The sequence below is a fragment of the Notamacropus eugenii genome, chromosome 1 (assembly GCF_028372415.1).
Source record: "Notamacropus eugenii isolate mMacEug1 chromosome 1, mMacEug1.pri_v2, whole genome shotgun sequence".
NCBI classification, from domain to species: domain Eukaryota; kingdom Metazoa; phylum Chordata; class Mammalia; order Diprotodontia; family Macropodidae; genus Notamacropus; species Notamacropus eugenii.
The window spans coordinates 749461339-749478667 of NC_092872.1; positions in this window are offsets into that span (position 1 = coordinate 749461339).

The window sequence follows — 17329 nt, forward strand, 5'->3', positions numbered from 1 at the left end:
AAAAAGACAATCTTTAATTCCCTGGTACCACTGATTCTGTAGATGGGCCTTCATAAAATTCACATGACAGACAGGAATCTCTTCAGCAGGCTCATGCACCAGGTCTGTTCTTCTCAGCAGGACTCACCAAAGCTTATGTTCTATTGGTATAAGCTTCTAACATCCAGTAATTGTTCTTCCTTCATTATTTGGAGGAAGCCCAGTGACATCACAGGGGATTTCTCAACTTGCCAATGAATTGGATTTAAGAGAGACAAAGCTGCACACAGATATCAGTCTCATTCTTTCCAAGTTATTAAAGTCCGGGGCAAGACAAAAGTAAAAACAGCTGCTGATAGTTGAGGCAGCAATGGATGACCTTGGTGTCTTCAATGTTAAACATGAACCACTGCATAGTGCCTTCGTAACTATTGAAACAAATTATTTTCACCCTCCCTTAATCCAGAAGTCTTCACATACTTCACATATTTCCCCTAACTCATTGGTTACCTACAGCCTGGTTTAGCCCATCTGCTGAGACATTTTTCCCTGGTGTGGCCACTGCACATTCTACAGCTTCTTGGAGTCACAAGGAGGAATTGTGTACCATGTGGATCACAAAGGTGGATCAGCAGCCCTGAAAAGGACTTGGCAAGCCTTGTCATATAAGGTGCTAGTCCTTCCTGAACACTTCATACACCTCAATGGCCTCTAGTATAAAGCATCAGAAAAAGGCATTCAGTCTCCAGTATCTGGATTGGGTGATTGCTTCTAGCTCATTAAAGGTTAGTGACAGTACTGGAAATATAAAGACAAAAAGGAAATTACCTGTCATTAAAGAGCTTACAGTCTTTTAGAAAAGAGGGTGTGTACTAAAATATACAGAATAAATACAAAATTGAGGAGTTTGGAGGGTGGCAAAGGCATTAGCAGCTGAATGGCTTCAAGAAACAGAACAAGCAAGCTAACATAGCTTTCATACAAACCCAAACTTTCATCATCTATTTAAAGGGACACAAGACTCAACATCCTAAGAATTATTTTTATCGCATATCTCTCAGTAATTGGTTCTGGAGTCAGAGAATCTGAGCTCAAATCTCATCTCTTATGTCCATTACCTGGGTAGTCTTAAACAAGGCACTCTCTGGGCTCTAGGTTCTTCATTTATAAAATGAAAGATTTATTCTAGATGGACTTTGAAGACAATTCAAGTCCTATATCTTTTTTTTCCTGTAGTCTTGATGCAGCTAGGTGGTGTAGTGTATTGAGTGCCACGAGTTCAAATCAAGCGTTAGACATTTAGCTGTGTGATCCTGAGCAAGTAAATTGCCTTATCTGTATAATAAACAGGAGAAGGAATTGGTAAATCACTCCATTGTCTTCTCCAAGAACACCCCAAATTGGGTCACAAAGACTTGGACAAGACTGAAAATAACTACCCTTTAAAAGTCGGGTAAATCAGTGCTTTGATTTAGCATTCAAAGCCCCAAGAAGTCTAAGTGTCTTCTACTCCTGGATGTACACCCTCTGTTCAAGTCCCACCCTCACTGTCTTCTCCCTCCCACTCAAAAATGACTCACTTTCTCTCAAGCACATTTTGTATTTCCTCACCTACGCGAATTTGTCTAATCATTCATAAATCCTGTCCATCCTTCACTTTCTCTTTAAATTCCTATGAAGTTTTCAAGTCCTTTTATCACTCCAGTGTAACTGTATCATCACTATATCAATGTTTTATTTTTTTTATCAGTATATTTTCAATCTTCCAAAGTAAGTTCTAGGAGGGCAGGGACATGCCTTGGATTTCTTTATATCCATGCATCCTATCTACCTCTTGGCATTTACCAAGTTCTCATTAAATATGAATTTATTTCTTTAAAAAGGTATGCTGCTTAGTAAGTATCCTTAAAAGAATTAGATTTAAGGCTGAATTTCATGGTTCAATATGTATTACCATCTGTGTTTTTCATTTGGAATCTTCAGCAAGGACAGGTGGCTTATTGGAAAAGACAGTAACACTCATGAATGTAGGAGGGTCAAATAGGAGGGTATGGTGACTGGAAAGCATGCCATAACAGTATTATTGGACAGACTTAGGGATGTTTAGCTGAAGAGAAAAGACTTAGAAGCAGAAAGACTCTTCCCTCTGAGGCCAAATAACTGAGACCATGAACTGAACCAGGAGCAATGGAGGGCAGATTTATCAAGAGTGAGATTTCAATGAAACATAAGGAAGAATTTCCTTACCTAAGGCAGAAGGTTAACGCAACGGCTAGGCTAGAATCACAGGGCTGTGAATTTAGATCCATCCCAGGCTTTTGTTGCGAATCACTGTTCAACTGACTTCTCAGTAGATGAAACCACCTCTTGCCATCAGAACACACCTAGCTCACCCACTTCGTTCCAGCACTTGGGGGAAAGTTGGCAATTTGATAATAGTTAACAGTGATTGAAATCTAAGTTTTTTCTCAGAAAGGGCAAAAATTCTAAACATATGTATAAAAATATGTATAAACACAATCACTAGGAGACAAGGGTAGTTAGGTGGCACTGTGTCTAGACTGCCTGGCATAGAATTAAGAAGTCTCTTATTCACGAGTTCAAATTCAGCCTCAGACATTGTGTGTGACTCTGTGTAAGTCACTTAATTCTGTTTGTCTAAGTTGGAGAAGGAAATGGAAAATCAATCCATTATCTTTGATGAGAAAACCCCAAATGGGGTCACAGTCAGGCATGACTGGAACAAAAGTGAGGAACACCCCAAAAAATCCAATTAATCTGAGGTAAGACAGTTCTACACAGAAAAGGGATCATTTAAATATTGGCATTATACAAAGTACAAACATTAAAGAAGTGGGTACCTTATGGAATGATTAGAATATAATTTAGCACAGTTTACTTGCATACAATCTTTTGAAAGCCTGTTGGTTAAGCCTCATCAAGACATGATACAACTTAGCATTTCTGCCAAAGTTCACCTCTGTTTTGGGCACTGTCCTGTAACAGCCAATCTTAATTTTCTCTCACCTTAGTGATTGAATTTGGTGATGCGGGAGGGGAGTAAGTATTTTTATAACACCTGTTATATATGCAGGAATGTGCTAAGCACGTTTTATAAATATTGTCTCATTGGAGCCTCACAACAACCTTGGGAGGCAAGGCTTATTATCTTTATTTTATACTTGAGGAAACTGAGGCAAAGAGGGGTTAAATTGTCTGCCCAAGGTCACAGCTGCCTGTGGCAGGATTTGGGTAACTCAGGTCTTCTCAGACTATAGACCCATTGTCCTATCTGCTGGGCCACTAGTTACCTCATGAAGGTATTGTTTCCCTATAGAAAGGCACTGAAAATATGAGGGGTGTCACTGTCACTGCCACTGCTTTACTGTAGATGTGTCTGGCACTATTTCTATAGATTATCTATAATCCACAAGGTCAGTGCTAAAGGAGCAAAACACACAGGAGCCAAAGTAAATACCTGACCAAAGTGAAATCCCCAACCTACCTACCCATCACCATAATGTTAGAAATCAAAAAGGGCTGGTCTAGACCATTCACCAACATCATGTCTAAGGCATCTGAATGGCCACACCCACAAAAGACCACTAGCCAGCAGTCCCTTCCTCCTCTACCAGGAGCACCCCATATTAGCACCTCTTCCTGGAGCCAGTTAGGAGACTTTTAGCAAATGAACCACACATACTTAGAAGACAGTCTCCCAAATTCCCTTGAGGTTGACTGGAACAGTGGCAGCAAATATTAAGTGGTGGACTTGAAGAGAAAAGGAATGAGAATAGTATACTTATTACAGTAGTAAAATTGTCTGAAAGCGTACAAAACAGTAAGGTACTATGACCTTGGCCAAAGCAAGTGCTCAAAAAGGAAATGGGCCTATTGGCTTTTGTTAGGGAATAACCAAGATGCCACTCTGAGATCCTCACAGCTTCCTTCCTTCCTTCCTTCTTTCCTTCCTTCCTTCCTTCCTTCCTTCCTTCCTTCCTTCCTTCCTTCCTTCCTTCCTTTCTTCCTTCCTTCCTTCCTTCCTTCCTTCCTTCCTTCCTTCCTTCCTTCCTTCCTTCCTTCCTTCCTTCCTTTCCTTTCTTCCTCTTTACTTCTCCCTTCTTTCTCTAAAGAAATAAAATGTAAAAGTCAATGGAGTCAGGGGGAGGAAAAGCCTATTCCCTCTCTTACATGCCCCCCCATAAGTAATTCCACATGAAAAGAGCACATATCTTGCAGATTAGCCAAAGCAGGACCATCTCCATGCGAGTTAGAGCCCAGGGCTGCCTCAGGTAGATACTGTCTTTCCCAAGAATTAGTTGTATCTCTTTCATATGTTCCACATCTCTATATGAATGTGTCACTTTTCCTTTCCAGAAAAGAAGTTTCTTGGGTCAGAGACATGTGAATTCCTCTCTTTATAGCCCCAGCACTAGCATGATGTTTGGCATGAACATACGAGATATTTAATAAAGCACTATTGTTGTTGCTAACTAGCCCAAGAGCCTGCCAGTTCAATTTTTCTTTTCTATGGCCAAGAGACATGTCTCCCACTATCTCCAAAGAACTGGATTATCTAGGTGTCACATCCAGGATCGAGCAGAGGGCCTGGAGTCAGAAAGATCTGAGTTCAAATTTGGACTCCGATGTTTACTAACTCTGGGGAAGTCACTTGACCTTAGTTTGCCTCAGTTTCCTCGTCTCTAAAAGGGAGATGATAACATTTCCTCTCAAGGTTGCTATGAATATTAAATAGGATAACTGTAAAAGACTTATCACAGTGTCTGGCCTAGAGTAAGAGCTCTTTAAATGTTAGTTGATATCATTATTATTTGTTAATTGAAAATGAGTCACACACAACATAATGGTGAGAAATTATGAAACAAAGGATATAATCAAGGGAACATATGTGTGAAAAATATGGGATGCTCATGATGAAAGGATGGGTAGCAGCTAGCCAGTTCTGTGATCTTCTCATATTCTCATAGTCGAGAGAAACAGATGAAAACTTCCCTCATTCTGGGGGCAAACTTATGGGAGAACATGGACAAAAGTTGAATGGAATCAGCTGACGTGGATGGATTGTCTTTCGTGGCTTTCAAAGGAGTATCCAAATCATCCATCTGATGAACTTTTTCAGTTTTTTGTCACAACCAGAAGATAAGCTACATGAACCAAAGGAAAAACAAGGGTCCAAGCCTTCATGATCATTTGCAGAAGTGATCGTTACTGAGACCTAGGGCTTGTTTTCTGACCATTCTTTTCCCTTCCTTTTCTGCTGGGATGTATGTCTATTGAGCAGAAAAGTTGCTGCTCAATCTATTTTTATGTATGGTCTGCAAATCTTGAATGACATTTTAAAATATCAATAAGATGCAGGCTTGGGGCAAAATTAATTTTGAGCCACACTTCAGTAATGGTGGATTTTTTTTAAAACATTAATCCATGACTTTTATTTTATTTTCTTTTAAATCGATATGAGAGAATAGCCATCAACCAGCAAATATCAAACAGCACATTCACTAAGTCAGAAAGGTTTAGCTCTCCCCTTTTTGGTAGTTACATTCCCCCTATGACCATGTATTTTTTTCTGAAATTTTAAACATTTTAGTGTCTATAAAAAAGAGTTTAGTCTTTAAAAAAAAGAGAGACATAGAGAAAGCAAAAATTCTCTATGTCCTGTCACCATTATATGCCTCTGAACCCTTAATTAATATGCAATTTCTGATATTTTAACATTATAATATCTACAAGAAGGAAATTTAATCTTTTACTACCTAATAAATCCATTTTTTGAATTCTTCATTTGCTCAAGAGCCCAGGATTCAATAGTGAAAAATAACAGTCTCTGATCTCCAGGGTTTAATGGTCTAGTGAGGAGATAGACTAAGCACAAACAAGAAAACCAAATTTAGAAGGAAGTATATAATAAGAGTAAAGGAAAGATTCAGTCATTAGGCAAACATTTATTAAACAATAACTTTGTGTCAAGCACAATGCTGACACTAGGGAGATCCAGTCTATAATAAAACAAGGCTAGCCCTGGGCAAGTCTACGCTCTACTGAGTGGGAGGAAATGTATTTACAAATAAAGAGTTGAATGTGTGTGTGTGTGTGTGTGTGTGTGATGTGTATTTATATATGTATATATCTATATTTATATGTACGTATATATACATATAGCATGTGAAAAAGCTATAGATACAGGTGAGTATGTATATACATACACACGAATAGGCAGAAGTATATGTGCATGTGCACATATAAATGATCATTTCATGTGAATCTGCGTAAATGTGTATGTATACATACAATGTGTGAGCATTTCTGTTGTGAATGCATGTATACACATTGCCTATATTAATGTCCATCTATACACATGCACATATGCACACACATGAATATATGTTCCTCTATCACTGTATCATTTTTAAATTTCCCTCATTACCTTGGCACTTTTTACCCTGCAACATCCAACTTCACCAGAAGCCTTCTTAACAGATCTCTCTTTAAGATGCTCCCTGCCCCCGACCCCAAGGCCTTTATTTTGTGGAGAAGCTCAGTTCAAACTCCATTCCTCTCCTGGTCCTGATTTTGATTTCTAGCCTTCCAAACTATTCTTCTACCACTTTCTAAACCCCTTCGTGTGTACCTCTTCTCCATACATTTTTCCCACTCTGATACAGAAACTATTCACCTCATTCTTAGACTATTGTAATAAGTCACTGATTAGCTTTCCAACCACAAACTTCTCCTTGCTTCAGTCCATCCTCCATTCAGCCGAAAAATAATCTAGTTGAATGAAAAATGGGATGAGAAGTTACTGCTGGATTTTCTTCACTGAAAGGAGTCCCTCAGAATGCATGGTCCAGTAGGAATCTGACTTATTAAAATGACATTTTCAGTGAATAAATGTGAAAATGGAATCATGAGAAAAAATGGTCCTAAGATATATTTTTTAAATAAATCACATTGATTTACAGTCATAACTCTTATACTTCATAATATATTGTCAATACAAATCTTGGAACAATTTTTCCAGAAATGGTGAAATTCTAACTCCCTCATTCCTACAACAGCTTAGGAAAATCAAAGGATAAGTGTGAGATGTCACAGAATCAGATAATCTCAGAGGTGTCACCTGTCACTAAAGAAGAATCTTCCCCTTAAGCTGCCCAAGAGGAAATCATCTAACCTTTGTTGGGGGTGTCCAAAGAAAGGGACAGCTACACTCCTTCTCCAGGGCAATAATCAATCCCTCTGAGCATTTATACAGTACTTTCTATCTGCTAGGTATGAGAACTATGAAGATGAAATAAAAGCTTTAATATTTAACAGAATGAAAACTATGTACATAAACGAGTAAAAACAAAATATTTTCTAAGTCATTTGAGGGGTCAAGGAAAATATATAAAAGTGAAGGGCATTCTGGGTCAAGGGTAATTAAGACAGGACTTGCATAGGAAGGGACATGTGAGCTGATCCTTGAAAGGAACCAGGGATTCCATGACGGAGATCATTTCAGGGATTGGGGACTACCTGGGCAAAACCTCAAAGGTGAGATTTGAAGTATCATTCACAACCATGGTTGACTAAGCATTTATTGAGTCCCTCTGAGGTGCTAGATATTGGGCTAGATTCTGGGGATAGAAAAGCAGAAATAAACAGTTCCTCCCTTAAAGGTGATTACAGTCCATAACAAGTAAGCCATTGCAGGTAAAAAGTAGAGTGCCTAAGGGAAAATAATGTGAAATATTTGGATATGTAGACCAGAACCAGACTGAAAAGTCTCTAAATATCAAATAATAGAGTTTGTGGTTCATCATGAAGGCAAAGGGAGGCGAAATCAGACTTCTGTGTTAGGATAATGAGTTTAGTAGGTACGTGGAGGATGGATCAGAAAGACAGGAGTCAGAAACTGATGAGCTCAATTAAGTGGCTGTTGTGAGAGTCGAGGTAAGAAATGATGAGGACCTGGCTGACTATTATGGCTGTGTGGAAGGAAAGAAAGACATGAAAGAGGGAAATTTCATGAGGACAAAACCTCCAGGCCTTGGCAACTGTTTGACTTTAGAAACAAGGGAGGTAAGGGTGATTTCATCACTTAACATTTATGTAGTACTGAGGTCCATGTTGTTTTATCCCCATTTTACAGATGAAGACACTGAGGTGGACAAAAGTTAAATGATTTGCCCAGAGTTACACAGAGAGTGAGTGTCTAAGACAGGATTCAATCTCAGACTCAGAGCAGTGCCCTAACAACTGTTCTGCGTAGTTGCCTGTAACATTGCTTTCCAACATTGGAAAGTGGGAGACTAGAAGGATGATGAGATTCTCAACAGAACTACAGAGGCCAACTAAATCTAGGAGTTTAGGGAAAAGTATAGTAAGTTCTGTTTTGGACATGTTGGATTTGATATGCGTACAATTTTTATTTCAAGAACTGCGATTACTAAACCTCCATACTACACCCTCTTCTGCCTCTTCTGAAGTCCTACCTCACAAACTATTTCTTGAATTTCTCAAACTGGATATCTCATGAGCATCCCAAACTGATGTGATCATAGAGAGATCGGGGAGGGGAAGAAGAGAGCCTAAGACTGAACCTTGGAATACAACCATGCTCTGTGCAGGGGTTGGGGAGTGAAGATCCTGCCAAGAGACATAGAAGAAATAATGAGACAAATGAGAGAGGAACCAGGAGGAAAGTTATATCAGGAACCCCCATTTCCCTTTTGGATAGATCCAATGGCTAATGAATTTCCCTTATATCAAGACAAAATCAGAATCTCTGATTTCCACATTTTCTTATATAAATTCTCAAGCAGAACAAGTTTCTTAGGTAAACTACTCTCTATCTCTGTAGCTAAGTCTTTTAAAGTACTTGATGTGTCTCATGAGGCAGGTGGAAGAATTTTGGATTTGGAGCCAGAGGTCTAGAATGTCAAGCCTAGCTTTATTCCAGGATATCTGTGTGACCTTGAGATGATCACTTCACCAGAGCCCCAGTTTCTTTGTAAAATAAGGTTGTGTGTATGTGGGAGGTGGATTCAATGAACCTTAAGATCCTCCTAGTGGTTCATTACATGATCATATGACACTTCTTGGGAAATGTGTTGTCTAATCATTGGCAACAGTCAATTAGAGCTAGACAGAGCATTAACCATTAGACTGAGCAAAAACACATGATCTGAAAGGTAACTCAAATACAGACTATTTCACATTGGAATGTAAGGCTCTTGTAGGAAGGAATTATTTCATTCTTTAAAAACATTAAGACAGTGCCTAGCACTGCAGAGCATAGTGGAGGCTTGCTCATTCATTTCTGAAGAGTTCCTATATCCTTCCAACTGGATGTAGTCTATCACTGGGAACTTTTTAACCTTCTGCCTTACATGATACTGTATCTGGTTCATTGTTGTCAACCTCATGGTACCAGTCCCACTCCATCACACAAAGGCTATGACTAGCTAATGTCCAAAGGATGGTACAATGGTTTGGAGGCAGAGAACTGGGTTTGATTTCCATTTCTGCCAATTCATCACACTCAGTGCCTCCCAGCCCCACCAAAATCATCTTACATTAACTTACATTGTATAATTTGTGTGTATGCTATCTCCTTAAATAGAATGTGATGGTTTTGTTTCAGTTTTGAATTTATAACCCCAGTTCCAGAATAGTAGTTGGTACTAGGAACTTATCTCTTAACACTCTTAACAAATTTAACACTTTCCTCTTATAATACAATACAGAGAAATATATCAGTAAACAAGCATTTATTAAACACTTGCTAAGGACTGGGTGAAGAGGTTTGAAGACAAAGAATAAAACTGCCCCTGCTTTCAAGGAGCTAAGAAAAATCACTTTACAAAGCTGTGTAGAGGATAGTCTAGAATAGGGAGAGAATCTTATAGATAGGTCCGTGCTTTTTCTTGGCTTTTTGATGAACTATACTGCATTTACTGTTGTATTTCTTTTTTTTTCCTTAGTGTAATGTGCACACACACACACACACACACACACACTTGTATATATAGATAGATAGACAGATAGATAGATGTATATATACATACAAATATATATAAGCATACATATACGTGTGTTTATATATCTATATACATAGGTATATGTATATATATAGAGTGAGATAGATATCTATCTATATATATATGTATATATAGCATTTTTATCCAAGGTGTTCAGTGCAATACATGGCATATAGTAGATATGGAATTAATGCTTATTCATTGCAGGGCTAACAATCTAAATATTGTTTGTCTGTGTGAGTACAGTTGTATATTTTAGATTATACCTATTATTTCAGTGGATGTAGGAAATCCCTGTCTGGAAGCTTCCTCTATCAATGGTTGCCACTATCTTTTCCATTTCTGAGTTTCAGCAATTCAGTATTATTCTTGATTCCTCATTTTCCCTCATCCTACATATTCAATGAACTATGAATTATAATCATTTCTGTCTCTACAACATCTCTGACACTATATAGACCCTTTATACTCATGCAGCTTTAGGCCTTATCACCTTTCACATGACTGTCGTCATGGCCTCTTCTTTGGTTTTTCTGCTTTGATTCTCTCTCTCTTCTAATCTATCCTCTGCACAGCTGCCATGAGTGATTTTCCTTAACTCCGTTATTCTTTGTCTTCAAGCTTCTGCACCCAGCACTTAGTAGGTGCTTAATAAATACTTTATTATTAATACATTGTTGTATAATTATATTGTAAGAGGAGAGTGTTACTGGGTTGGAGAGGCTGGCCAATTAGCAGCTTGTTGGTCCCTAGAAGTACGTGCACTATGCCTTGTCTATTATCAACCCACAGACATGAGCCTGTTTTTAGCAATTAATGAAGAGACATGATAAAAAGACTCTGGTGCAGAGAGTCTTAGGCATTCTGACTCTTCTCTCTGCATACTGACAGAAAACCTTTTTAATTGGCTACTGAGCTAGAACTGAGAGTGCACACAAAAAACACAAGGAGTTAAAGACATCCTTTCTCCCTAATGGCTTTTAAGTGAAGAGGAAGGAATGTAATAAGTCTCTGGGTGTGGAGCAGGAAAGCAGGTGCTGCTGGCTGTCGCCTCTCTGCATCTGGATCATCAAGCCACCATGAATATAGGAGTGCCACAACTTTCTTGACTTGAACTTTCCTTCTTTCTGACCCTATTGTGATCACACTTTCCTGCCTTTAGGGAAATGAGCATCAGAGATGGGATGGAACAATTGATGATGCTGGGAGCTTCTGAACATGGGGAAAGTGAACAGAGGGCCATCATCAGGACTCAATAGCAGAGTGCCACTAGCCACAGCAGCCAAGCCCAGTGAGGAGCCAGCTGTGATCAAAAGTTTGCTTGTGTAGCAGCTCACAGTTAGATACAAAGTGCCACAGAAAACTGCCATTGTATCTGATGGTGTAGCACGTATGTGATATTCACTACACCTACTACGGCCATGAATATCCCAGAGCAATTCAGAATCTCGAAATACCAGGCTCTCCACATGGAAGGCAGAACCAAAGCATCTATTTAGACACCAGAAGGCCAATTCCATCACAGTAACAAAAATCTCTACCCAATAACAATGCAGAGAACGATACCCAAGCTTTCCCCCTGCTAGGCTTCCCACCAATGAGGTCAGTTAAACCAATCACAAACAGGCTACCTTAAACAAAATCACAATCTTTTTTCACCCACACTTGTAAGCAGCCTGCTTCCTTCCTAGCTCTCACACTTCTGCTCTAGCTCTGTTCTATCTCCACCTGCTCCACCCATTCAGCAAACTCCTCCCACCACAGGCTCCATGTGACTTAAGGGGCGTATTAGTGGATGGCAAAGATTTTCCCATCTAAATTACCATTACAGATAGAAATTAAGGGACTTGCCCAGAGAGTTACTGGGGGCATTGAACGGTTCAGGGACTTGTGACTGGCACCACCAGTACCTATGTTTATGTTTTTTATGCATTGTCACATGCCATATAAATGTCAGGAATTACTGATTTTGCTTAAACCTGTAGATTAAAACACCAACTTCCTCATTTGGTCAATGTGCTCTCATTCCCAGATACGTCTTTATTTCTGCCTCATTTCACCACTTCTTTTCCCTCTGTAGACACTGTGCTTAGGATAAAGAGGAAGCACATTCTCACCCACAAAATCCAGATATTTCATAATTATCTTAGGAACAATTGGCTTGATCATGTCCAAATTATCACCTTTTGAATGAACCTTCTTTATTCTTTTCCTTCTCCTCATCACTGAGAAATAACATGACCGAATGACCAGAGAAATAATCCTGGAGTCAGGAAATATGGGTCAAATGCTACCTGTGCCTTTGGGCAAATCATGTGGCATGACTGGAGCCTTACTACTTGATAAAACCACAAGTGAGAGATGGGGTGTGATCTGTACTAGTGAAAGGTTTTTGATTTTGTTTTATTTTTTATTTTTTTAATACTGAGGAACTCACAGGTCCAGGTAAGCTACTGTTTGATATTATAGAATAAGTATTTTAAATTTTCAATGTCATTGACATTTGTGAGGCAAATATCTGTATGGATTAATACCATTTTCAGAGACTTTTCTCAGGGGATTCTAGAAGGTGTTCAAATTCTCCCAACTCCTCTGTTTTCCCAAAACTTTTGTAGAAACTAGCATCCACTTTAATGCTAAGCTTGGTATTGACTGAGGGGAATGAACAATTTCTTCCTGGATCCTATACAACTGCGGCCATTATTAATCAAATAAATGTTTGTGTAAAAAAATCCTTTCCTTTCAGAATAAATGTCCTAGAAGACTTATGGCAAAAAATGTGTCACTAACAATATATTTCAGGGCCTTGGTTCTCGGTTTTACTTTTGCAATATATGAGAAGCAATTTGTGTTTTCTCCCTGATAAGTCGCATATGTTTTCTTAATAGGATATCTGCCTCACTTTTTTTTTAGGGGGTAAGTGGATGGCCTTCTCATTCAACCCCTTGCCATCCAAACTGATTATGGATGCTTCCCATGTTTCTGGTTTTTTGTTCTTTTTCCTAAGCCCAGAGATCATTTAATCTAATATCCTTTCAAAGAAAAGCATTGTAAAATTTAATGTCAAGATGTTTGTCAATGAATACACACAAACAAAAATGCATATAAAAACACAAAATCATGTACAAAAAGATTCAACAAATATGTGGCATCCAGAAATTTTAATTAATTTAGTACCTAATCATAGAAATGGATAACAATGACATGACAATGATGAAGTGGTAGTGGTGATGAAGATGGCAATGAGGAAAGCTCATTCAAGAGTTTTATTAGTTTTGAAATGTTCAGGTTTAAAGTTATGGAGGGGCTAGTGTTAAGAATCATTTGGGTGGCATAGTGTATAGAGCACTAGATTTAGAGCTAAGAAAATCTCTATATACCTCAGTATACCGTCATTAGAAAATGGGAATAATGATAACACCTACTTCATAAGTCTGTTGTGAGAATTAAATGACTGTGTATATGTATGTGTGTCTGTATATGTAATATATATATATACATCCATGTACATATAAACACACAAACATGCTTGTATATACATGAATATGCATATATATGTATGTGTAGAGATAGTTCAAGGAGGACCAGCATCTCTGGTGTGAGGGTTTGCTGAGCCTTTTTCAGGTATGCCCATCCACATTTTGCATCCATCTGCAACTCTTACCTGTGACTCCAAGAAGCTATAGCACATGCAGCATCCACACTCTTGTAAAGCATCTTGGCAGATGGGCTAAGCCAGGTGGAGGGTAACCAAAGGGCTACAAATCTATCAATGAGTCCCGGCCAGTGTGTGGATGAGAACATTTGTTCCAATGGCCATGAAGACGGCTAAAGCAGGTGCTATGAAGCTCTCAGACCTTGGCCAGACACTGAAGAATCCAAGGTCACCCACTGCAGTAAGCTTGATCTTTGTCCTGCCACTAGACTTCTGTGACTCTGGAAGAGGGAGTGCAAGCAATGACTTTATACAAGTCTACTTCACTTAAAACCAATTCATGCCCAAGTCAAGTTATCACCTGCGATGTCACTGGTCCTTTTGAGAAATAAAGAGCAAAAGACACTATATACCTACATCTCTACAGGAATATATTTTGTTATTTGTTGTTCAATCATTTCAGTCATGTCCTACTTCATGAAATCATCTGGGATTTTCTTGGTAAAGAAACTGGAGTGGTTAGCCTTTCCTCCAACTCATTTTAAAGATGAGGAAGCAGAGACAAGAGTAGTTAAATGGCATGCCCAGGACCACACAGTTAGTAATGTCTGAGGCAGGATTTGAACCTAGGTTTTCCTAACTCTAGGCCCAGTGGTCTATCTACTGAGCTACGTAGCTGCCCCCACATGCATGTATATGGTGTATAGATAATACGTTACCTAACACTGAAAGTGTTATGTAAGTATATTATTACATCATTCTCTTCCAGCTCATTCTAAAAAGTCAGATTTAGAAAGGAGCTAAGGTCTCCATCTGACATCCCTTTGTCCTTTATAGCAATGGTGTCAAACTTCAATAGAAATGAACCCCTAAATTGTACGTAAGGATCCCTTCAGGCCTCATATTGACTTAGAAAATTGCACATGTCCATATATTTCTTTTCTCACTAATACGTCAACCTGTTAAAATCAGAGAAGCACTACAGTCTTCTCTGGTTTGTGCTTCACTGGAGAGTGTTATGAGCTGCACGTAGCTTGAGTGCCTCATGTTTGACACCTGTTCTATACATAGCCTAAGCATGGTGACCACCTCTTCTAAGCAAGAGTCAGGACAAAGGGTGAACAGTAGATCTGGAGTCAGGAAGCCCTGAGTTCAGACACTTACTAGCTGCATTGCAGAATGCATTCACTCCCACTATGTAAATCTGAGTGTAGGCACGATTTCCATTCCCTGCAGAGACAGAAGTGACAGGGGCTTCAGAGGCAAATGTGACAACCCTCTCATACCACAGTTGAGTATGTAACAAGGAGTTGCACAGGGAAATGAGACAGAACTCTTGTAGGGAAACTACCCCACCTGCCAGACCAAGGGGAATAGACATGTATCTTGCTCCCCCTTAGTAAGTACTAACCTACCTGGATTGGGAACTTGACATTGACATAATACTAGTCCATCCCCTTTTCTACTTTAACCTGTAAGAATCAAATCATTTTTATTTTTTATATTTCTTTTTTTAATTCATTAACTAATTTATTGATATTTAGCTTTCAACATTCACTTCTATAAAATTTTGAGTTCCATATTCCCCCTTCCCGAAAATAGCATGCAATCTGAAAAAGGCTATACATGTATAATCATATTGAATATATTTCCACATTAGTCATGTTGTGAAAGAAGAAATAAAACAAAAGGGGAAAAACCATGAGAAGAAAAAAAGAGAAAGTAATCTGCTTCAATCTTCATTCAGACTCCATATTTCTTTCTCTGGGTGTGGATAGCATTTTCCATCATGAGTGTTTAATCAAATTATTTTTCAGTGAAAGTTTATCTGTCAAAGGTCAAGTCCAGCTCTTTCCCCTCTTCCTTCTCTTTCTCCTTCCCATGCTCCTCCTACAACTCCTTTCCTTCTCTCCTCCTCTTCCTCACCACCACAACCATCATCTTTGGCTTTCTGTTGCTTCTCACCCTATCCCCTTCCCTTGGAGTGGACTATCCTGGTGCCTCTTTTTGTGAAGCTGTGGCTGAGATGACCACCAGTTTCATCAAGACCAGTGAAAAACCAGAGTCAAGACTAAAAGTGACCACATTAATTTGAAGGTCGTAGGCCAAAATGGTTTGGTGTGAAATTTAAGATGAAAAGGTGCATACTGCTTAGTAAACTAATGGAAGCCTATTGTGAACGACAGGCCTTGTCAATGAGGTAGATTAGATTCCAATTCGATGGGACAATCAATTGATGAAACAGGCACACCTGCATAGTTGAAACTGAAGGATGAAGATGTAATTGATGGATTCCAATAACAGGCAGGAGGTGCTTACTAACAAGAGAATCTATAACTCTACTCCAGAACTCTACTCCCAGGAAAAACAATAGATCAGCAATTAGAAAATCAAGATTTGGTTCATCCACATCCGACGACTGCAGTAGAGTTCTCTCTCTTCTTTGATTACCTTCCCCTATTCCTTTACTGAGCATAAAGTAACTGTTGTATGTCCTCAGGCAAAAGAAAAAAATAAGGTCAAACCCAGCCTGATTTTAAGCACATATGGATTTTGTGTAATAATAAACTAAGTTTACTCCATCTTTCCTCAGCCTGCCTGATTTCTTTAGGGTGAACTCACCATGAAAAAGTTTCTTGCAATAATTATGTACAAATCACTTCACCTCTGTCTGCCTCGGTTTCCTCATCTCTATGATAACAGAATCATAGTGAAAATAATAATACCTGCCTTCCAGGGTTTTGTGACAATAAAAATGCATACTATTTTTAAAACACTTCAGAAACTTCGAAGCTCTATATACCAGCTAGATAGCCATTATTATATTCAGGTACAAGAGAATAAAGGACAATTTTTATACTTCTATAGATTTTAAGAACTTATTCTAATGCCTGAAATTTATGTGATATATGAAAACCAAAAGCAACAGGAGATATTTAGCCCAGAGAATAGAAATGGAGAGGCTGTTAATGGAAGTCTTCAAGTAATTAAAGAGCTCTCCTGCAGAAGAGCAGCTTGACTTGTTCTGCTTTGCCCCAGAGAGTCCATTAAGAGTAATGGTACAAGTTTCAGATGAAAACTCAGATGAATGTCAGGAAAACCTAATGTGGAATAGGTTCCCTGAGAGTCAGAAAACTTGAGTGAGGATAGCGGCTCTTCTATTTACAGCCTACGTCCCTGGGGAAGTTGGTTCCCTGCATTTGCTATTATTTTTCTCCTCTATAAAATGAGAGGGTTGAACAAAACACCATTTGAGATCCCTTCCAAGCCTGATTTCCTAACAACCTTCTTTAGGATGACCTTCCTCCCCGTCCTCACTGCTCACCTCTGTGAGGAGCATCTTTTGAGCTTTCAGAGAGAGTCTTGTGGCAAAATGGGTAACCCAGCTGTTAAAAGAATAGTCAATCACTTAATCAAATCTCCAGAGGATAAACAAGAATACTATGGATTCGAATTGGGAAATGACATCAAGACACTCCTCATCAGTGATCCTACCACAGGAAAGTCATTAACAGCCCTTGATGTACACATAAGACTATTATCAGATCCTTCAAATACTACTGGCTTGAGCCATTTTTGTGAACATGTGCTCTTCTTGGGAATGAAGAAATAGCCAAAAAAAAATGGTATTCATTAAGATGTTAGTATC